This window comes from Canis aureus, chromosome 3 (genome assembly GCF_053574225.1).
Source record: "Canis aureus isolate CA01 chromosome 3, VMU_Caureus_v.1.0, whole genome shotgun sequence".
NCBI classification, from domain to species: domain Eukaryota; kingdom Metazoa; phylum Chordata; class Mammalia; order Carnivora; family Canidae; genus Canis; species Canis aureus.
Window position 1 is genome coordinate 49,843,341 of NC_135613.1, and position 23,343 is coordinate 49,866,683.

The following is a 23,343-nucleotide window of genomic DNA, read 5'->3' on the forward strand; positions in this document are numbered from 1 at the left end:
GTAAGGTATGCACATCAGCTGAAGGCTTTTCCGCAGTGTACTGATAAGGGTTGTTTTCAGCATGAATTTGCTGATATGCAATTACTGTTGAAGAAACAGTGACGGTTTCCCCACATTCATTACATTTATAGGGTTTTCTTATACTGATTAAGGTATGCTGGTTGACTGACAACTTTCCCACTTTTATCACATTCATATGGTTTCTCTTTAGTATGCATTCTCTGGTGTTGAGTAAGTGATAACCTAAAACTAATTCCACATGTATTATATTTTTAAGATTCCTCTTTACCATTAATTATCTATTTTAAGTCTAGGCCTGTTCCATATCTCTGCTACCTTTAGTAGTCTTGAAAATTGTCTTGCCCAAGTAGATTCCTGATTGAATAATTAGCTTAGAGTTTTCTTTACAACTTTGTCCACATAGATCGCTTTTGTGATGACTGTCTTCTGTAACAATTCTCTGTTCCTGGGATCCCTGGGTGGCTCAGCGGTTTAGCGCCTGCCTTTGGCCCAGGGCGCGATCCTGGAGACCGGGGATCGAATCCCACGTCAGGATCCCGGTGCATGGAGCCTGCTTCTCCCTCTGCCTGTGTCTCTGCCTCTCTCTCTCTCTCTCTCTCTGTGTGACTAACATAAAAAAAAAAAAAAAAAGTCTTTAAAAAAAAAAAAGAATTCTCTGTTCCTGAGAGAGAATAGACTTCAACAAGAAGTAACTTTCTCCAGTGAGAGTATTTTTTTCCATGGGTGATTATTCTTCCATTTAAATTTTCTCAACTATTTTTAAAACATTTATTTATTTATTTATTTATTTATTTATTTATTCATTCATTCATTCATTAGAGACACAGAGAGAGGCAGAGACAAAGGCAGAGGGAGAAGCAGGCTCCATACAGGGAGCCCAGTGGGGGACTTGACCCCCTGACCCCAAGATCACACCCTGGGCAGAAGGCAGAGGCTCACCTGCTGAGCCACCCAGCATCCCTAAATTTTCTCAACTATTTTGTCTCAATTATCTGTTATCTCTTTTCTGCGATTCTCTTAAAATAGAGTTCCATGGGTCATTTTTAATGAATCTTCCTATTATGGTCCCCTAGCAAGTTTCTTCTTCACAAGTATCTGTTGTAGGAACAGGTTGCTTAGTTTGGGGGTTGATCTTCCAGCCTGAAAGAGATGGAAAAAGCAGATTATTTCCAATGCAAAGGGGAAAGTTAACTGCTGTAGTGTAAATATGATCATGAAAATGAAAAGGATCAGCTTTCTACTACACAGTTATTATTAAAATGACTTCCAATCATCTGTTTAAAGCATAGAAACATCACAATGAATTTTTATTTTATTAGCTTTTCTCCCACATCCACCTACACATGGAATATAATATAGCCACAAAATATTTTTAAAAGACCTAAATATTATACTAGATATTTTAAGGTTTAAAAAATAAGATAAAAGCAATATATGAAGGTATATAAAATATAATTCCATTTCTTTAAAACAATGACCATTGTCCCCACATGTGAATATTTATGTACATATATATGTGTGTATTTGATTACAGGAAAAATTTGTCATCATGAAGGGCTACATATGAGTCATAAAGAAAATGACAGAAGAGAGAAAAACAAAAAAGATGGAAGAGCTACATACGGGTTAAAAAAAAGAAGATGGGAAAGACTAGCATTTCTCTCATCCCCTAACAGGAGAGATCATTAAAAGGATTCATTCGTTCACCAAATATTTGTTTATTGAGTGCCCACCATATGCCAGACAGTATCTAAGTGTTAGGGATAGGTCAATGAACAAAATGAATAAAGATCTTGCTCTCATGAGCTTACATTCTAGTGAAGGGAGTTCAAAAACAAATGTACAAACAAGAATATATCTAGTATGGCAGAAGGTGATAAGCACTATGGAGAAAAATAAAGAAGGAGAAGAGAATATGGAGTGGTGGGGAGGCTTAAGAGTTGGCAATTTTAAACAAAATCATCAGGGGAGGCCTGAGAAGGTAACCCTGAAGCAGAGACCCAGAGGAAGTGAGGAAGCCAACAAGAATATATTGGTGGGAAAGAGTGCTGCAGGCAGAAGGAACAAAATGCCTGGAAATATGTTCCTGCTTGGCACTTAATATGAGTAGCAGTAGAGATAGAAAAAATTTGAAGAAAAATGAGCATTCTGAGAAAGCAGTCTGAGGGAAGGGCTTGTGCAAAAGCAGTAAATGAAGGCAGTGAAGACAAAGCAGCAGCAGAAGCTGAAAGTATAAGTTAATGATACATTATGGGAAAGAAATGGCTGAAAGAACAGGGGCTAGGGGTATAAACCAACTTACACCTTCCAAATGAGTATTTGGTGAAGCACCTCTTACTCCACAGTCTGGATGCTATGAAGGCCCCCATTTCTAGTAGGAGAAGGAAGAACTGACCAGCGGCTCGGGATGTAGAAACTTCAAGGAAAGTATGAGAAAATTTGGAGAGTGAGGCACTTGAGATAAAAGATACAGGGCCTGGGCAGCTCAGCGGTTTAGCGCTGCCTGCGGCCCAGGGCATGATCCTGGAGACCTGGGACTGAGTCGGGCTCCCTCCATGGAGCCTGCTTCTCCCTCTGCCTGTGTCTCTGCCTCTCTCTCTCTCTCTGTGCCTCTCATGAATAAATAAATATAATCTTTTTTTTTTTTTTTAAAGATACAAGTGAATAGAGAAAACTAATACAGATTACAGTAGAAGGGCCTTTAAAATTAGGCAAGGACAATTCCTGGGCAAGGAAACAATATGATGTGATGTGTGCCAGACTGGAGTAAGGCAGCACCACAACCAGTGAGAGTGAGACCCATAAAGAGCTGATGCAATAAGGTAGGCAAGAAAAAAAAAAAGGAAAGCCTAGAGATAAAAGTAAGGCGGAATCCAAGAAACATGGTTAAGGAAAATACAAAGAGGTTAATGAACAGAGTAAATTCAGGCAAGAATGGAATGAGGTAAAAGCTGCCATAGGGGGCACCTCGTGGCTCAGTGGCTGAGCGTCTGCCTTTGCCTCAGGTCGTCATCCTGGGATCCTGGGATAGAGCCCCACATCTGGCTCCAGCCTGCAGCTGGCTCCTCGCTCAATGGGGAGCCTGCTTCCTCCTGTCCCTCTGCCTGCTGCTTCCCCTGCTTGTGCTCTGTGTCAAAAAAAGTAGATAAAATCTTTTAAAAAAAGAGTGCCATGGTTTCCTCTAGCTTTGAGGAATGAAACAAAAGTGTTACCTCTGACAAAAGGGGAAACTGAGGTTGAAGCCATGTGTCTCCTGCTTTCTTTCTCTGGGAAGGAAGGAGAACAAATGAAAGGAAGAGGATATGTTTAATAAAACCATGTTTAAATATTTTGAGTTTGAAGGAATAGTGAGAAATGAAATGGAGGTGCTTAATAGAGAGAGTCATTGAGGCAAAGAGAAAAGAACTGGACTCTGGTGTCCTCAACACAGAAAGGCCAATTAAAACTCACTGAATAGATGAGCTTAGTAAGTGTCTTTAGGAAGGCAGTGTGATGTGGCTGTTACAAGTATGAACTCTAGGTCCAAATTATTATTATTATTATTATTTTTTTCCAAGACCAGATTTTTTTTTTATTGGTGTTCAATTTACTAACATACAGAATAACACCCAGTGCCCGTCACCCATTCACTCCCACCCCCCGCCCTCCTCCCCTTCTACCACCCCTAGTTCGTTTCCCAGAGTTAGCAGTCTTTACGTTCTGTCTCCCTTTCTGATATTTCCCACACATTTCTTCTCCCTTCCCTTATTTTCCCTTTCACTATTATTTATATTCCCCAAATGAATGAGAACATATAATGTTTGTCCTTCTCCGACTGACTTACTTCACTCAGCATAATACCCTCCAGTTCCATCCACGTTGAAGCAAATGGTGGGTATTTGTCATTTCTAATAGCTGAGTAATATTCCATTGTATACATAAACCACATCTTCTTTATCCATTCATCTTTCGTTGGACACCGAGGCTCCTTCCACAGTTTGGCTATCGTGGCCATTGCTGCTAGAAACATCGGGGTGCAGGTGTCCCGGCGTTTCATTGCATTTGTATCTTTGGGGTAAATCCCCAACAGTGCAATTGCTGGGTCGTAGGGCAGGTGTATTTTTAACTGTTTGAGGAACCTCCACACAGTTTTCCAGAGTGGCTGCACCAGTTCACATTCCCACCAACAGTGTAAGAGGGTTCCCTTTTCTCCGCATCCTCTCCAACATTTGTTGTTTCCTGCCTTGTTAATTTTCCCCATTCTCACTGGTGTGAGGTGGTATCTCATTGTAGTTTTGATTTGTATTTCCCTGATGGCAAGTGATGCAGAGCATTTTCTCATATGCATGTTGGCCATGTCTATGTCTTCCTCTGTGAGATTTCTGTTCATGTCTTTTGCCCATTTCATGATTGGATTGTTTGTTTCTTTGGTGTTGAGTTTAATAAGTTCTTTATAGATCTTGGAAACTAGCCCTTTATCTGATATGTCATTTGCAAATATCTTCTCCCATTCTGTAGGTTGTCTTTGAGTTTTGTTGACTGTATCCTTTGCTGTGCAAAAGCTTCTTATCTTGATGAAGTCCCAATAGTTCATTTTTGCTTTTGTTTCTTTTGCCTTCGTGGATGTATCTTGCAAGAAGTTACTATGGCCGAGTTCAAAAAGGGTGTTGCCTGTGTTCTTCTCTAGGATTTTGATGGAATCTTGTCTCACATTTAGATCTTTCATCCATTTTGAGTTTATCTTTGTGTATGGTGCAAGAGAGTGGTCTAGTTTCATTCTTCTGCATGTGGATGTCCAATTCTCCCAGCACCATTTATTGAAGAGACTGTCTTTCTTCCAATGGATAGTCTTTCCTCCTTTATCGAATATTAGTTGCCCATAAAGTTCAGGGTCCACTTCTGGATTCTCTGTTCTGTTCCACTGATCTATGTGTCTGTTTTTGTGCCAGTACCACACTGTCTTGATGACCACAGCTTTGTAGTACAACCTGAAATCTGGCATTGTGATGCCCCCAGATATGGTTTTCTTTTTTAAAATTCCCCTGGCTATTCGGGGTCTTTTCTGATTCCACACAAATCTTAAAATAATTTGTTCTAACTCTCTGAAGAAAGTCCATGGTATTTTGATAGGGATTGCATTAAACGTGTATATTGCCCTGCGTGCCCAGGAGAGTGCGCCGAGCTCCCTAAGGGCTGCAGCGCGCACGGCGGAACCCGGCGGGACCCGGAGCAGCTGAAGGGGCTCGGGCGGCGGCTCCGCGGAGGGGGCTGCGCGGCCCCGGGAGCAGCTCGGAGGGGCTCGGGCAGAGGAAGAGGCTCCGTGCGGGGGGGGGGCTGCGCGGTTCCAGGAGCAGCTCGGAGGGGCTTGGGCGGCAGCTCCGCGGAGGGGGCTGCGCGGCCCGGGAGCGCGAATCCACCAGCGCAGGCCCCGGAGCACAGGGCGCCGGGACACAGCCCAGATCCGGCCTCCCCCGGGACAGGCAGAGGCCGGGAGGGCCCAGGACAGCAAGGACGCTCCTGCCCCAGCTGAGCAGATCAGCGGCCCCGCTCCGGAGCCTCTAGGCCCTGCAGACGGAGTTCCTGCCGGAGCTGAATCCAGGTTTCCAGAGCTGCCCCGCCACTGGGGCTGATCCTCCTGCGGCCTCACGGGGTAAACAACCCCCACTGAGCCCTGCACCAGGCGGGGGCACAGCAGCTCCCCCAACTGCTAACACCTGAAAATCAGCACAACAGGCCCCTCCCCCAGAACACCAGCTAGACGGACAAGTTCCAGGAGAAGCCAAGGGACTTAAAGTACACAGAATCAGAAGATACTCCCCGGTGGTTCTTTTTTTTGTTTGTTTTTGTTTTTGTTTTGTTTTGCTTTTTGATTTGTTTCCTTCCCCCACCCCCTTTTTTCTCCTTTCTTTTTCTTTCTCTTTTTCTTCTTTTTTTTTTTTCGTTTTTTTCTTTTCTTTTTCTTCCCTTTTTTTTTCTCTTTCTCTTTTCTTTCCTTCTTTCTCTCCTCTCTTTTTCTCTTTTTCCCAATACAACTTGCTTTTGGCCACTCTGCACTGAGCAAAATGACTAGAAGGAAAACCTCACCTCAAAAGAAAGAATCAGAAACAGTCCTCTCTCCCATAGGTCCAAATTATCTATTATCTGTGTTTAAATCTCATCTCTGGCTTTATCTGGCAAGTTAAATCTTTTGTGGCACAATTTTTTTTTTTTTGTCAATAAAATGACATGCTGTAAGAGAGTTGCTATGAGAATTAAAATAGTTAATAGTATATAAAATGCTATCTGGGGGAGCCTGGGTGGCTCAGAGGGTTAAGCATACTACTCTTGATTTCATCTTCAGTCATGATCTCAGGGTCATGAGATTGAACCCCATATCAGGCTCCATGTGGACCTGCTTAAGATTCTTTCCCTCCCTATCCCTTTGCCTCTCCCCTCCCTACCATGCACATTCTCTCTCTCTCTCTCTAAAAAAAAATGCTATCTGAATATTTATTAATACTATTATTAGGACAGAGTGAGTGGCCAGTGGGCTTGGGAGCCACATGTAAGAAAGGGCTGGGAAGAGGAAAAAATAGAAAGGAAAAACACTTAAAAGGAGGAAATGAGCAAGACTAGTAAAGTGTTTCAAGAATGCATATATAATGTAAATATCCAACAACTGGAGAACTAAATTATAGTATGTATGAAATTGTAATGACTTAAAAAAATAGAAAAATATTTAGTCACTCACGAAATTGTGTTTATAAAGTGAAAAAAACCTACAAATTTCAAAAATTAAAGGTGTGCTCCCATACTTTATATCACCTTTTATTAAATAGAAATTTATTCCTATATCTCTGTATATAAGATATGTATCATCCATGCTTTTGTGCATAGAAAAAAAGTACAAAAATATATACACTATATATTATCAAAGTAGTTATTCCTGAGCTGAGGATTTTTCAATGAGTTAAAAATTTATTTGTGGGGGGCAGCCCCCGTGGCGCAGCGGTTTAGTGCCACCTGCAACCTGGGGTGTGATCCTGGAGACCTGGGATCAGTCCCACGTCAGGCTCCCTGCATGGAGTCTGCTTCTCCCTCTGCCTGTGTCTCTGCCTCTCTCTCTGTGTGTCTCTCATGAATAAATAAATAAAATCTTTAAAAAAATTTTATTGGGGATCCCTGGGTGGCTCAGCAGTTTAGTGCCTGCCTTTGACCCAGGGCATGATCCTGGAGTCCCAGGATCGAGTCCCACGTCAGGCTCCCGGCATGGAGCCTGCTTCTCCCTCTGCCTGCGTCTCTGCCTCTCTCTCTCTCTATGTCTATCATAAATAAATAAGTAAATAAAAAATAAATAAATAATAAATATTTTTAAAAAATTTATTTGTGGGGACACCTGGGTGGCTCAGTGGTTGAGCATATACCTTTGGCCCAGGGAGTGATCCTGGGATCCAGGATGGAGTCCCACATTGGGCTCCCTGTATGGAGCCTGCTTCTCTCTCTGCCTATGTCTCTGCCTCACTCTGTGTCTCTCATGAATAAATAAAATCTTTAAAAAAATTATTTGCATCTGTATAATCAGATAAAAGTAATTAAAAAGAGAAGGGAAAATGAAACACAGTAGTCAAGGTTGGTAAAAACTTGAAGGAGTAAAGCTCAATGGCTCTTGGTTGAAAAGTCATGACTTAAGACAGAGGAGTTTTAGAACAGTTGCAAGGAAAAATTAAAATACACGCCAGGACGATGAATAGGAGCTCAACATCCAGAAATGTAGATACAAATTATAAGCTTATGAAGCCTGACACTAAAAAGGTTTTATTTTTTTTTAATTTATTTTTATTTATTTATGATAGAGAGAGAGAGAGAGAGAGAGAGAGAGAGAGGCAGAGACACAGGCAGAGGGAGAAGCAGGCTCCATGCCGGGAGCCCGACGCAAGACCCAATCCCGGGACTCCAGGATTGCGCCCTGGGCCAAAGGCAGGCGTGAAACCGCTGAGCCACCCAGGGATCCCCCAAAAGTTTTTATTTTTTAAAAAGATTTTATTTATTTGAGATAGAGCATGCACTAGTGGGCAGAGGACAGAGGGTTAGCAGAAAGTAGACTCTGCTAAGCAGGGAGTCTGACATGGGGCTCAATCCCAGGACCCTGGGATTATGACTTAAGCTAAAGGTAGACATTTAACTGATTGAGCCATTGTCTGATGTCAGACAAATCAGACATTTAACTGATTTAGGCACCCCTAAAAGAAAAATTCAAAAAATAACTAGAAAAGTCACATCAAATAGAAAAAGATTTTTTAAAAACCCCACCAAATTTATATGCATGTATGAATACAGAAAGGAAAGTATAGCCAGAATAGGATCAGACTGAGGTTTCTCCTAGGAATAAAAGACCCAGAAAAAGCAGCATGGGATGAAATGAGATACAGACAAGTAAAGAATATTGAAGATCAAAAGATGGATCCTCTCCCTGTGAAACAGCTATGACAAGAGTTAACTTAAATTTTTTTTTTCAAAAAATAGAAAAATAATAAAAATATATTTTTTTCTCCAAAAGACGATTTTTTAAACACTAAGTGAGGGTGTCACTTGCAATGAACCTTAACATCCTGGTTCTCATCTTTTTACCTGGATAGAGGCTTCTTGAAATCTGTCTCACCACCATCCAAGGTTCTTTTCCTACCTCCAACTAGAAAATCATGTCTGGTTTGGAAACTGCAAGCCTTGTTCAGGAAAAAAGGAAATGGGACTTGACCATGTTGGTAACAAAAAGGCATTCCAGAATTCAGTGAGGTCATCAATCTTTTGGAAGGTGTGGCCAGTATAAGGAGTTCCATTTCATTACAAAAGTATCTGGGGAGTACTATGTTCCCTAGTGAACACAGTGAAATACACTGTGTCACAGAATGAATATAGGTCAACCCCCCCTACTCCCCAAAAGGGCAGAATGGAAATATCCTACAAGAGATTTTAGTAGAGATAGTCCTAAGTCTTGAGATTATTCTCAGGTATGACTTTCAAGGTAAGCCACTGAAAATCTAAATTTTTCACTCTATGAAGAACAGAGTTTTTACTTGGAAATGGGGGGTAGAATTATTCCATAAAGGATCCATAAGAAATCACAAAGCCCTGGACCCTAAGCTCCATTTGGTCCAGGAGAAAGATGAAGAGTCACAGAAAAGAAACTATTCTTACCCAGAGAGACAAGGTTCCTGATTTCTAGGTATAGATTCCCTGGTGTAGGGTCCATTAACTTCTGTCCTTCCCAATGGCCACATTCCTGAATGCCATTGATTCCTAAACATCAAGTATATTATAACAATACAATACTATCCATTACATAGCTTATTGGGAAGAAAAATACATATAGTATCAATAGGGAGATTCATGCAAACAGAAAATCCCTCATTTGGAAGGGAGCATACAAGTCATTTAGTCCCATTTCTAAGAAGGTATTTGAATATCCTCAGCAAGTAGTCACCTAATCTCCACCTAAACTGCTCCAAGGAGTAAAACTTGTTATTTTTAAAGACAGCCTACATCATTCTCAGAAGCTTTTCATGATTAGCATAAATGTTTATAATCTGAATAAAAATCTCCCTTCAAGTAACATTTAGTCACTGGCTTATGATTTGAAATTGAAAAGTATAAGTTTCTTCCTTCACTAGTTTAAAATTTTGTTAAATATATAAGACACAGAAGAATGTCTATAAAAAACCACTATAAATTGAACAACAGTGTATGCCTACCTAGCTTAAAAAAATAAAACATTATCAGTACATTGAAAATCACCCATGTGTCCTCCCTGGATTTTATCCTTGCAGAAGTAAAACCTGTCCTAAATGTTTTGTTAAATTTTTCCTCGCTTTTCTTTATAGTTTTATAGTTTAACCAAATGTATATGTATCTCTAAACAGTACACCAATTAATTTTTCTTCTACTTTAATATTATATAAATCAATTGTATAGATCAAACTTAAATGACCATCAATTTAATATACACTGCTATGTGCATAAGACGTTATATATAAATCTAATGGTAACCACAAATCAAAAAGTGGTAATAGATACGCAAAAAATAAAAAGAAAGGAATCTATTTCACAAATGAAAGCCAGCAAACCATGAGAGAAGAAAGGAACAGAGAACTGCAGAAAAAAACTGTAACAAGTAATAAAATGTACATACCTATCAATAAATACTTTGAATGTAAATGAACTAAATGCTTCAATCAAAAGACACAGGATGACAGAGTGGATTAAAAAAAACAGACCTAGCTACATGCTACCTACAAGAGATTCTTTTCAGGCTTAATGCCACATGCAGATTGAAAGCAAAGGGATGGAAAAGGATTTATTGTGCAAATGAATGTGAAAAGAAAGCCACAGTAGCAATATTTATATTGGACAAAATAGACTTTAAAACAAAAACTTTCATAAAAGACAAACAGGGCAGCCTGGGTGGCTCAGTGGTTTAGCACCGCCTTTGGCCCAGGGCATGATCCTGGAGACCTGGGATCGACCTCCATGTCAGGTTCCCTGCATGGAGCTTGTTTCTCCCTCTGCCTGTATCTCTTCCTCTCTCTCTCTCTCTCTCTCTCTGTCTCTCATGAATAAATAAATAATAAAATCTTAAAAAAAAAAAACAAAATCAAAATCAAAAGGAAACAACAGCTTTGAATGACACAGCAGAATACACATTCTTTTCAAGTTTACATGGAACATTCTCCAGAATAGATCATGTTAGGTCACAAGACATGTCTCAACAAGTAAAAAAGACTGAAGTCATACCATGCATGTTTTCCGACCATAATGCTGTGAAACTAGAAATAAACCACAAGAAAAAAATCTAGAAAGAGCATAAACATATGGAGGTTAAATAACATGGTACTGTACAATAAAGGGCCAACCAAGAAATCAAAGAGTAAATAAAAAATACACAGACACAAATGAAAATGAAAATACAATGGTCCAAAATCTTTAAGATGCAGCAAAAACTGTGCTAAGACAGAAATTTATAGCAATACAGGCCTACATTAAGAAGCAAGAAGCAGGGGTGCCTGGGTGGCTCAATGGTTCAGAGTCTGCCTTTAGCTCAGGTCATGATCCCAGGGTTCTGGGATCGAGTCCTACACCAGGTTCTGTACAGGGAGCCTGGTTCTCCCTCTGCCTATGTCTCTCTGTGTCTCTCATGAATAAATAAATAAAATCTTTTAAAAAATAAAAAAGCATGAAGCATCTCACATAAACAACCTAGCATTATAGATTAAAGGAATTAGAAACAGAAGAACAAACAAAACCCAAAACCAGTAGAAAGAAGAAAATTAATAAAGATTAGAACAGAAAGAAATAAAATAGTAACTAAAAGAACAATAGAATGGATCTTTGAAACCAGGAGCTGGTTCTTTGAAAATATCAACAAAATTGAAAAATGTTTAGCCAGACTCATCAAAAAAGGGGGAGAGGTACTCAAACAAAATCAGAAATGAAAGTGGAGAAATAACCAAAACAGAAATATAAATGGTTATAAGAGCATATTATGAAAAACTATATGCCAGCAAATTTGACACCCTAGAAGAGAGAAATTCCTAAAAACATATAACCTTCTAAAATGAATCAGGAATAGAAAATTTGAACTATCAGTAATGAAATTGAATCAGTAATTTTAAAACTCCCAACAACCAAAAGACCAGGACCAATGGCTTCACAGGTGAATTGTACCAAACATTTACAGATGAGTTAATACTTATTGTTCCCAAAGTATTTCAAAAAAATAGAAGAGGAAGGAAAACTTCCAAATCCATATTTTGAGGCCAGCATTACCCTGATACTAAAACCAGAAAAGACATTGCAAAAAGAACTTCATGCTGATATGTCTGATGCAAAAATCCTCAACAGAATATTAGTAAACTAAATCCAATAATACATTTAAAAAATCATTCACCACGATCAACTGGGATTTAAGGATGCAAAGGTGGTTCAGTATTCACAAATCAATCAGTGGAATGCATCACATCAGCAAGAGAAAGGATAAAAACCACATGATCATTTCGATAAATGCAGAAAAAGCATTTGACCAAGTACAAACAAAAAGTAGGTTTGTTTATGATGAAATCCCTCAAAAAGTAGGTTTGGAGGAAACATACTTCAACATAACAAAGCCATGTATAAAATACCCACAGCTAACATCATCTCATTGGTGAAAAATAGAGCATTTCCCCTAAGATCAGGAATAAGACAAGGATGTCCACTCTTATCACTTTTATTCAATATGGTCCTAGAAGCCCTAGTCACAGAAATCAGACAAGAAGAAATAAAAGGTATCCAAATTGGTAAAGAAGAAGTAAAACTTTCACTATTTGTAGATGGTATACTATATATAGAAAACCCTAAAGATTCCACCAAAAAATTATTAGAACTGATAAATGAGTTTAGTAAAATTGTAGGATACAAAATCTATATGCAGAAATCCATTGTACTTTTTGCACCAATAATGAAGTAGCAGAAAGAGAAATTAAGAAAATCCCATTTTTAGTTATACCACACACACACACAAAATCTAGGGATAAACTTAACCAAGGAGGTTAAAGACCTGTACTCCGAAAACTATGAAACATTGATTGAGGAAATTAAAGATCACACAAACAGGGCAGCCCAGGTGGCTCAGCGGTTTAGCACCGCCTTCCGTCCAGGGTGTGATCCCAGGGACCCAGAATCCAGTCCCATGTCGGGCTCCTTGCATGGAGCCTGCTTCTCCTTCTGCCTGTGTCTCTGCCTCTCTCAATCTGTGTCTCTCATGAATGAATAAATAAATGAAATCTTAAAATAAATAAAGATCACACAAAGAAATGGAAGGATATTTCATGCTCATGGAGAGGGAGAACAAATATTGTTAAAATGTCCATACTATCCCCATAGCAATCTACAGACTCATGCAATCCCTACCAAAATACCAACAGCATTTTTCACAGAACTACAACAAATCATCCTAAAATCTGTATGGAACCACAAAAGATCCTGAATGGCAATCTCAAAAAAGAACAAAACTGGAAGTGTCACAATCCCAGATTTCAAGATATACTACAAAACTGTAGTGATCAAAACAGTTGGCACAAAAATAGACACATAGAACAATGGAACAGAGTAGGAAGCCCAGGAGTAAACCCACAAAAATATGGCCAATTCATCTTTGACAAAGGAGGCAAGAATATGCAATGGGAAAAGGAGCCTTCACCAAATAGTGTTGGGGAAACTGGACAGCTAGTGCAAAAGAATGAAACTGGACCTCTTTCTTTCACCATATACAAAAACAAACTAAAAAAGGATTAAAGACTTAAATGTGAGACCTGAAATCATAAAAATCCTAGAAGACAGCATAGGCAATAATTTCTCTGACATCAGCCATAGTAACATTTTTAAAGATAGATCTCCTAAGGTAAGGGAAACAAAACCAAAACTAAACTATTAAGACTACATCAAAATAAAAAGCTTCTGCATAGCAAAGGAAATAATTGACAAAACCAAAAGAAAATCTACTGAATGGGAGAAGATATTTGCAAATGATGTGTCTAATAAGGAGTTAGTATCCAAAATATATAAAGAACTGATAACAACACCCAAAAAACCCACATAACCCTACTAAAAATGGGCAGAAGACATGAGCAGACATTTCTCCAAAAAAGACATTCAAATGGCCAATAGACACATGAAAAAATGTTCAACATCACTAATCATCAGGGAAATGCAAATCAAAACCACAATGAGGTATCACCTCAAACCTGTCAAAATGGCTAAAATCAAAATCACAAGAAACAGCAAGGGTTGGTGAGGATGTGGAGAAAAAGGAACTCTCTTGCACTGTTGGTAGGAATGCAAACTCGTGTGGCCACTGCGGAAAACATTATGGAAGTTCCTCAAAAAATTAAAAACAGAATTACCATATGATCCAGTAATTCCACTGCTAGGTACTTACTGAAAAAAATGAAAACACTAATTTGAAAAGATATATACACTCTTAGGTTTACTGTAGTATTATTTACAATAGCCAAATTATGGAGGCAACCCGTGTCCCATCAACAGATGAATGGATAAATATGTGGTACATATATACAATGGAATATTATTCAGCCATACAAGAATGAAATCTTGTTATTAGTAACAGGCTGTATCTAGAGACCATTATGCTAAGTGAAATAAGTCAGTTGGCAAAAGACAAATACCATATAATTCCACTCATCTGAGGAATTTAGGAAACAAAACAAAGAAAAAAAAGACAAAAACACCAGACTCTAAATTAGAGAGAACATAATGGTGGTTACCAGAGGAGAGGTCAAACAGGTGAAGGGAATTAGGAGGACATTTATCTTGATGAGCACTTAGTAATGAATAGACTTGTTGAGTCACTATATTGTACACCTGAAACTAATATAGTACAGTATGTTAATTATACTGGAATTTAAAAAACTAAAAAATATAGCTACTTTATAGCTCTGCCTGAATAGGCCTAGATGTAGTGGCAGCCCAATAGCAATGACTACTCCTGGGACCCAGGAAAGCAGTAGGACATATATATAAAATTAGTGATTTATAATATCAATAGCCATTCTCAAAATGAACTTTTAGAAAGATCCAATTTCTACAGGTACAAAGACTATACTAAAACATAGCAAAAATCTTAAGATTTATAGGTAGAAAGTTACAATACTTTTTAAAAAGGACATTAAAAACTTGAGCTCTCTTTCCTTTTCTCTGCCATCATGGTAAGTATGGTTGACTGTTCCTTGTCATGTTTTCTCACATGGCTTTTACGATCAAGTGATTCCCAGCCAAGGAATAAAAGCAGGATGGTCCCATTCCACAGTGGATTCAGATGAAAACTGGTGATAAAATCAGATACAATTCCAAGAGGAGGCACTAGAGAAGAACCAACTTGGGTCTAAAAGAATGGCATATAAGAAGGCACGCATATTTATGTTGCATGAAGGTCATGTGCTCCTGTACTATCACTGTAAACATCCTTACTTAGACTTGTTTTATCAGGGAAATGATTTTTCTGTTACTAAGCTTCTACACCAGTAGGTTGGTTCAGTAAAAAATATGAGACCTTTTAATTGGAAAAAAAAGGACATTAAAACTTGAAAAATGGAAACCCATACCATGTTTCCAAATGGGCAGACTTAATGTATATCAATCATCTCCAAATTAATCTATAGATTAAAATAATATAATTCCAATATAATTCCAATTATAATGGCATATTTTCTAAAACTTGATAAGTTGATTATAAAGTTCTAGTGTCTATGGCCATACCACCCTGAACGTGCCGGATCTCGTCTGATCTGGGAAGCTAAGCAGGGTTGGGCCTGGTTAGTACTTGGATGGGGGTTACCTAAAGTTCTAGTAAAGCCAGTATGCTAGAATAGTCCAGAAACATTCAAAAAAGAAAAATATCAGAAACCTATGTACCTGGTACTATTTCTTTATTCTTTATTCTGTTTGACTCATTTATTTATACATTTGTGCACCAGGATCATACTGTCCTGATTAATAGAGATTTAAAGCACTAGCAGGTATCTAGTAGAATATGTTTCTGGTATCTTATCAATTTGGTTTATAATAAGGGCAGCATTTTAGATAACTGAGGAAAACATAACTCTTTGAGAAAATATTGCACAGGCATTTGGCTACTCACTTGGAAAAATAGATCTTTACGTCATTGATCCCCAAAAATAAATCCCACAATGTGATACTTTTTCTTATTAATATATGCCTGGCAAAAATGATAAAGCTTGACAGCATTTAATGTTGATATTTACACGTACTGTTAATTGCTATTTTCATTCTTAATCACTATCGATGAGAATCTTCCAAAAGGCAATTTTGAAGAATCTATCAAAATCTTTAATGTGAAAAATCTTATGATCTATATCACATTAATACAAGTTTGTAAAATATTTGTGGAAGAATTTTTGCTGTAGCATGGTATGTAAAAGCAAGGAAGTCTGCCATCAAAAGGGGAATAGATGAATAAATTATGGTACAAACATGATGCAATATACAATCATTTAAAAGAAGGGTGATCTAAAAAAAAAGGGTGATCTAGTCACATTCACACAACATAGTTTATTGAATGAATATTTTAAGCCCACTGTTGAAGACCTACTGCTCAGAAAAAAAGATATCTTTCAAAATATTACTGCTCACTGACAATGCATCTGGTCACCCGAGAGTTCTGATGGAGATGTACAGTGAGATTTATGTTGTTTCCAGGCCTGCTAACACAACATCCATTCTGCAGCCCATGGATCAAGGAGTAATTTCACCTTTTATAAGATTATAGCTGCTATAGATAGTGATTGCTCTGATGGATCTGGGCAAAGTAAATTGGAAACCTTCTGGAAAAGATTCACCATTCTAGATTCCATTAAGAACATTCATCATTTATGGGAAGAGGTCAAAATATCAACAAGAACAGGAGTTTGGAAGAAGTTGATTCCAACCCATATGGATGACTTTGAGGGGCTTCAGTGGGGGAAGTAACTTAAGATGTGGTAGAAACAGCAAGAGAACTAGAATTAGAAGTAGAGCCTAAACATGTCAGTGAATTGTTGCAATCTCATGATAAAATTATTTTATTTTATTTTATTTTGAGAAAGAGAGTGAGCAAGAGTGAGAGCAAGAGGGGGGCAGAGGGAGAGAGAATCTTAAGCAGGCTCTAGACTCAGTGTGGAAGCCAACTCAGGGCTTGATCTCACAACCCTGAGATCATGATAAAACTTTAACAGATGAGAAGTGGCTTTGCTTCCTATGGATAAACAAAGAAAGTGGTTTCCTGAGGTGGAATATATCCTGATGAAGATGCTGTGAAAATTGTTGAGAGGACACCAAAAGATTTAGAATATTACATGAACTTAGCTGGTAAAGCAGTGGCAGGGTGGAGATGATTGAGTCCACTTTTTTTTTTTTTTTAAGATTTTATTGAGTCCACTTTTTTTTTTTAAGATTTTATTTATTTATTTATTTATTTATTTGATTTTTTAAAAGATTTATTTATTTATGATAGACATAGAGAGAGAAAGAGAGAGAGAGAGGCAGAGACACAGGAGGAGGGAGAAGCAGGCTCCATGCCGGAAGCCCGACGTGGGACTTGATCCCGGGACTCCAGGAATGCGCCCTGGACCAAAGGCAGGCGCTAAACTGCTGAGCCACCCAGGGATCCCCTATTTATTTGATAGAGAGAGAGCACAAGGAGGGAGCAGCAGAGGGAGAGCATGAAGCAGGCCCCTCACTGAGAAGGGAGCCTGTTGCAGAGCTTGATCCCAGGACCGAGCTGAAGGCAGATGGTGAGTGAGCCACCTAGGTGCCCCATTCCACTTCTGATAGAAGTTCTACAGTGGGTAAAATGCTATCAAATAGTATTATATGTCAAAATGAAATTGTGAAAGGAAGAGTCAACCCATATTGTCAAATTCATTGTTGTCTTATTTTAAGAAATTGCCTCGCCACTCCAATCTTCAGCAACCTCCACCCTGACTTGTCAGCAGCCATCAGCACTGAGGCAAGACCCTCCACCAGCAAAATGATAGGGACTTGCTGACAGCTTAGATGATGGCTATTTGCATTGCTTTTTTAGACATAATGCTATTGCACACTTAATAGACTATAGTGTAAGCATAAATTTGTATGTATTCAAAAACCAAAAAATTAATTGGATTCACTTAATTGGAACATTCATTTTATTGAAGTTGTCTGAAACTTAGCATCCCATATCTCCAAGATATGCCTATAATGTCTTTAATTCTATGATATATCATATTACCATTGCCACTCTTAATTTTTTTTGGCTGGTTGATAGTGGTATCTATAGCTACCATTTTATATTTTAGGGGAAGTAAGGAAAAGAGCTATTTTTAACTATCCTAACTCATAATAGGAAATAAAACCATAAATGTCTGAAAATACATTCAATAATGAAAATTAAAACAAGATATCATCACCTGGTAAAATTACAAAGTCTGGTAACCTCAGATTTATTTTTTTTACTTTTTTAGAAAGGGAGTAGGTAGCTATTTATTTTGTAAATTGGTTATAGTCACTTTACAAGAAATTTGGCAATATTTATTAAAACCAAACATAAGTATATCCATTTATTTATTTATTTATTAGTATATCCTTTTAATTTGCATTTCTACCTCTGTAGAAACACTATCCTGTGTTCACTGTACTAGGCTAGGCTAGTTTGTTTGTACTAGGCTAAAAATGGAAACAAACTAAATGTATGTCAATAGGAGAATGAATAAATAAAAGTATGGTGTAGTCATATAGTGAAACACCATACTGTACCTAAAGAAATGTTAAAATTAAATGTGTTGACATGGGTGATTCTCAAAAATATATTAAAAATAAAAAACAAGTTAAGAGACTCCTGTCTGGCTCAGTCAGTGACACAAGCGACTCTTCATCTTGGAGACTACTTAAAAAAATTTTTTTAATTTGTTTTTTGAAAATAAAAAAGTTGCAAATTAGACACAGTATAATACTGTTTTATAAAAATATATCTATATGCAATATGCAATATTATGTGTTTTTGGAGTAAGTATATGTAAAAGTATTTTTTATACTTTGTTATAGAAAATTTTAATGATATACAAGAGTTGAATGAATAATCAAATGAACCTCCATGTACCCATCATCAATAACATTTTGCCAATTTTGTTTTATTTATCCTTTTCCCATTACTTTTATAAGACATTGTATCACTTGTAAATACTTGAGAATGAATCTTTAAATTATAAAGATGTAAAAACTTCAATGTAATTACCATGCCATTATCACATCTAACAAAATCAACAACTCCTAATTCTCTTAATTAGTATTTTAATATCTCTTCCTGATTATCTCAGAGCTATCTTTTACAGTTGGTTATTTAAATCCAAACCAGGTTCACACAGAGTTTCATTTTTTTATGTCTCTTAAGCCTCATTTATTCTGTAATCATCTCTTCTTTTTTTCCCTCCTTGACAATCATTTATTGGAGAGAGTGTCATTTTACTGTAGAATATCCCACATTATGGGACACATGGGTGACTCAATGGTTGAGCGTGGGCCTTCAGCTCAGGGTGTGATCTCAGGATCCAGGATGGAGTCCCACATTGGGCTCCCTGCAGGGAGCCTGCTTCTCCCTCTGCCTGTGTCTCTGCCTCTCTGTCTCTCATGATTAAATAAATAAATCTTAAAAAAAAAAAAAGAATATCTCACATTCTGATATGGCTAATTTTGCTTTTTCCTACTGTTTATTTATTTATTTATTTATTTATTTTTCCTACTGTTTACATTGTGCTGTTATCCTCCAGGATTTCCTGTAAACTGCTAATTGAATCTAGAGAGGCCTAATTATATTTAGGATCAAGTTTTTAGCCAGAATTCTTAGATGATGCTGTGTACTTCCTACTGCATATCATAAGGCTAATTTCTAGTTGTCTTTTCTCGGTGCTAAGGTTCAGGCTGTGAAACTATTTTGGAAAATTCTAAAAATATATACTCTAGTGACAACAGTAGTTCCACAGAGGAAGATAAGGAAATTATATTAAGGGTGGTGATCAAAGAAGTCTTTAGATTTACCTGTGAAGCCTGTGGTTTTGTTTCAATTGAAAACTGATTTATATTTTATTTTTATCTTGTATAAAATACAATGATTAAAGAAAAGTGGGCAAAAAAATACAAAATTTCACAACAGGAAATGCAATGCTCAATAAACATGAAAAGGTAGTATCAGCAATCATCAGTGAAAAATCAATTTCATTAACCAATTTCATTCATTAATTTAAGAAAGTGATATAATAAAAAGTTCTAACAATACCAGATGTGACAGGATGTGGGGAAGTATTGCCAGTGAGGGGGTACCTGGGTGCTCAGTGGTTGAACATCTGCCTTTGGTTCAGATTGTGATCCCCAGCAGGATCCTGGGATCAAGTCCAGCATGGAGCTGCCCACAGGGAGCCTGCTACTCCCTCTGCCTATGTCTCTGCCTCTCTCTGTGTCTCTCATGAATAAAATCTTAAAAAAAAAAAAGGAAAAAATATGGCTGGTGAGTCTAGACAAATAGTAAAGAAAAAGAAAACATATAAGGGTATAACAACTGTAAAGACAATTTGGTGGTAAATACTTATATGTTTAAAGCCTTATGCTTTTGACTCAGTGATTCAGTCAGTGACTTGAATGTGTGTGCTGATGCCTGGTAAAGGGATTTGGGCAACTAACTTCCTTCAGTTTTGGGGTTTTGGTTAACTTATTTTAAACCGGGCAAATGATTCTGTTTTTCTTTCTCCCTCTTAACGGGAAGAGTCCTCTGCCAATCACCAGCTAAATGACCAGCTACTTCTTGCTCCTGTGTCAGATTCTTTTCCCAGGATATTTTAGGGTGTTGTAACTTTATAAGTCTTGATCTCACAAAACAAGATGACCAAGATCAGGTGATGCATAAACCTGAATTGCTATCTAAAATACAAGAGATTATTCCTTGTGTCATCTTCATGGCCACAGCCCAATGCAGCAACACCCAATATATGCAATCATAAATATGCCCAGGTACAGAGATTTAAAGGCGATTGTCTGGGGACATGTTGGTGGCTCACCGGTTGAGCCTCTGCCTTCCACTCAGGTCGTAATCCGGAGGACCTGGAATCGAGTCTCACATCGGACTCCTCAGAGGGAGCCTGCTTCTCTTTCTGCCTATGTCTCTCTCTCATGAATAAAAACTTAAAAAAAAAAAAAAAGCTAAACTAAAAGGGATTATCTGAAGCCTGACTCTGCATTAAAATGAGTTTATAGAAAAGTGACTCGAGGGGCAGCCCGGGGCGGGGCTCGGCGGTTTAGCGCCGCCTTCAGCTCATGGTGTGATCCTGGAGACCCGGGATCCAGTCCCACGTCGGGCTCCCTGCCTGGAGCCTGCTTCTCCCTCTGCCTGTGTCTCTGCCTCTCTCTCTGTGTGTCTCTCATGAATAAATAAATAAAATGGAAGGAAGGAAGGAAGGAAGGAAGGAAGGAAGGAAGGAAGGAAGGAAGGAAGGAAGGAAAAGAGAGAGAAAGAAAGAAAGAAAGAAAGAAAGAAAGAAAGAAAGAAAGAAAGAAAGAAAGAAAGAAAGAAAAAGAAAGAAAGAAAGAAAGAAAAGAAAAGAAAGGTGACTTGATTCGCGCCAGAGAGAATACCACCTGTTAGGTAGCACATGTCTGGACATGGGACACTCGAAGGGCAACCACTCGCACCGCCCTCTGCACTTTAGGGGACCCCACGAGATTCCCCTATCAGCCTCCTCCTCCTTCTGGGTCTAGGGGGGCCCCGGGTACCTGGGGGTGAACGTCCATACACACAGGGGCTGACCCGCAAGGCCTTCTGGGTACTAGGCTCCCACCCCAGCCTTGAAGTCGCCGAGCTCCGGGTGCTCCCGACGGTAGTCACCTATACTTCCGCTCTAGCGCCTCGGCCCCGCTGGTCAGTGGCCGGCCAATCCAGGGCAAGAGGCTTGTCCAGCCCCAGGAGAGGCAGGGTGGCGGGAAACGGCAATCCGGCTCCCAGGGAACCAACGGGATCCACATAACTTGGCGCCACTTTCGTCACAATGGCGCTGGCGGGGGGCGGGGGGGGGGTAGGGGTGCCCAGTGCGCGTGCGCAGTACCGCGCTCCCGCCTGCGCGCGGGGCTTGGTTCTACTTCCGGCGTCAGTGAGGCCCTTCTGGCCCTCTGGGCTCCCAGGCCGCGTGTGGCGTCGGATGTCCCTGAAGGTGGCAGGCGCCGAGGAAACCAACACAGACTTCAAGAGCCTTTGTAACGTAGGTAAAGCCTTTGATCCCTGGCAGTGGTGGCACATGGTGGCCAGACCTTAGCTCGTCCTTCCTGTAGATCCTGGAGTGAAAGCCCTGTCTGCATCCCGTGCTCTAACATGGGACTTCCTTTCTTGGCTGTTGGGCCACGTATTCCTGCTGGCGCTGCAGCAGTTCTGTTCTCAATACTTAGAAAAGTATTTTCCAGCCCCTTGGTTAAGTTGGGGACATTCAGGTTCTTTGAAGCTGCTCCCCTTAAGCAGGAGAAGGCAGTCTCTCTCTAGACTGTTTTCCAGCCTGGGGGCTGCAGGTTCTCCATCTGCCTCCCTGGTAGCTCGTGTCCTCTTTTGGATCCACTCCTCCTGGCGTTCTCTTTTGCTCTGTTCCTTGCATATCATCAGTAGTCATTAACATGTAGACAACTGCTGTATTGCTATCTATAGTTCAAACTAGAGTTCTAGACCCATCATAATGATTTTTTAAAAAGATTTTATTTATTCATGAGAGACACAGAGAGAGGCAGAGACACAGGCAGAGGGAGAAGCAGGCTCCTTGTGGGGCAAGCCCGGTGCAGTACTGGATCCCAGAAGTGATCCTGGGATCATGCCCTGAGCGGAAGGCAGACGCTCAACCACTGCCACCCAGGCTTCCCGACACATCATAATGATTAACATGTGTAGAATTTATTATGCACTGCACAGTTATAGTTTGCACACACTAATTCATTGAATTTTCACAATGACCTATCAAGTATTTATGTTATTATCCCATTTTTCAGACGAAGTAGTACAGAGAGATTACCTAACCTGCCCAGGGCCCATCTAAACACCTCAAACTGAACCTGTCCCAAATTGAACTTACTGTCTTCTTTTGTCACACAGGCTACCCCATTTTATTCATTTCAGGCAATGCTACTGGCTTCTGTGGGGTTGGAGGAAACTTTTTTTTTCTTTTAAGATTTTATTTTTTTATTCATGATAGAGAGAGGGAGAGACAGACACAGGCAGAGGGAGAAGCAGGCTCCATGCAGGGAGCCCGACGTGGGGACTCGATCCCAGGTTTCCAGGATCACGCCCTGGGCTGAAGGCAGCGCTAAACTGCTGAGCCACCCGGGCTGCCCCAGGAAACTTGTTTTTATATGGATGTACCTACTAGATGATTGTGAATAATATGCTGCATTCTGAGATAGCCTACAGTTGCTTCTAGGCTAGGGTTCTGGAGTCCCAGAGAAGTTTTCCACATTTATTAAATTTTTATCCATTTTCTTCACTGTTTTCTTATAAATCAACTGTTTTCTTACTTTATACATAGAAAAAAAAATCTATGTCATCTGTGCAGTTTCTATATTAGGGTTCTCCAGAGAAGCAGAGCCAACAGGATGTGAAATAGCTCCAGTGAGAATGCAGAGAAATGGGCACCTAGATGGCTCAGTCAGTAGAGCATGTGACTCTTGATCTCCAGGTTGTGAGTTTGAGCCCCATGATGGGTGCAGAAATTATTTAAAAATCTATTTTTAAAAAAGGAATAGAGAGAGAGAAGGAAGTCCATT

At 39.2% G+C, this 23,343-nt stretch overlaps 1 protein-coding gene across 1 annotated transcript in view; it reads right to left on the minus strand.

Moving 5' to 3' along the window:
• Positions 1 to 777: 777 nt before the first annotated feature.
• ZNF286A (zinc finger protein 286A) overlaps positions 778 to 23,343 on the minus strand; it is an 80,940-nt gene continuing 58,374 nt past the window's right edge. Inside the window, exon 7 of the mRNA XM_077892551.1 lies at positions 778 to 1,161. The gene's annotated coding sequence lies outside the window, so the exon portion shown is untranslated. The remainder of the gene's footprint in view (positions 1,162 to 23,343) is intronic.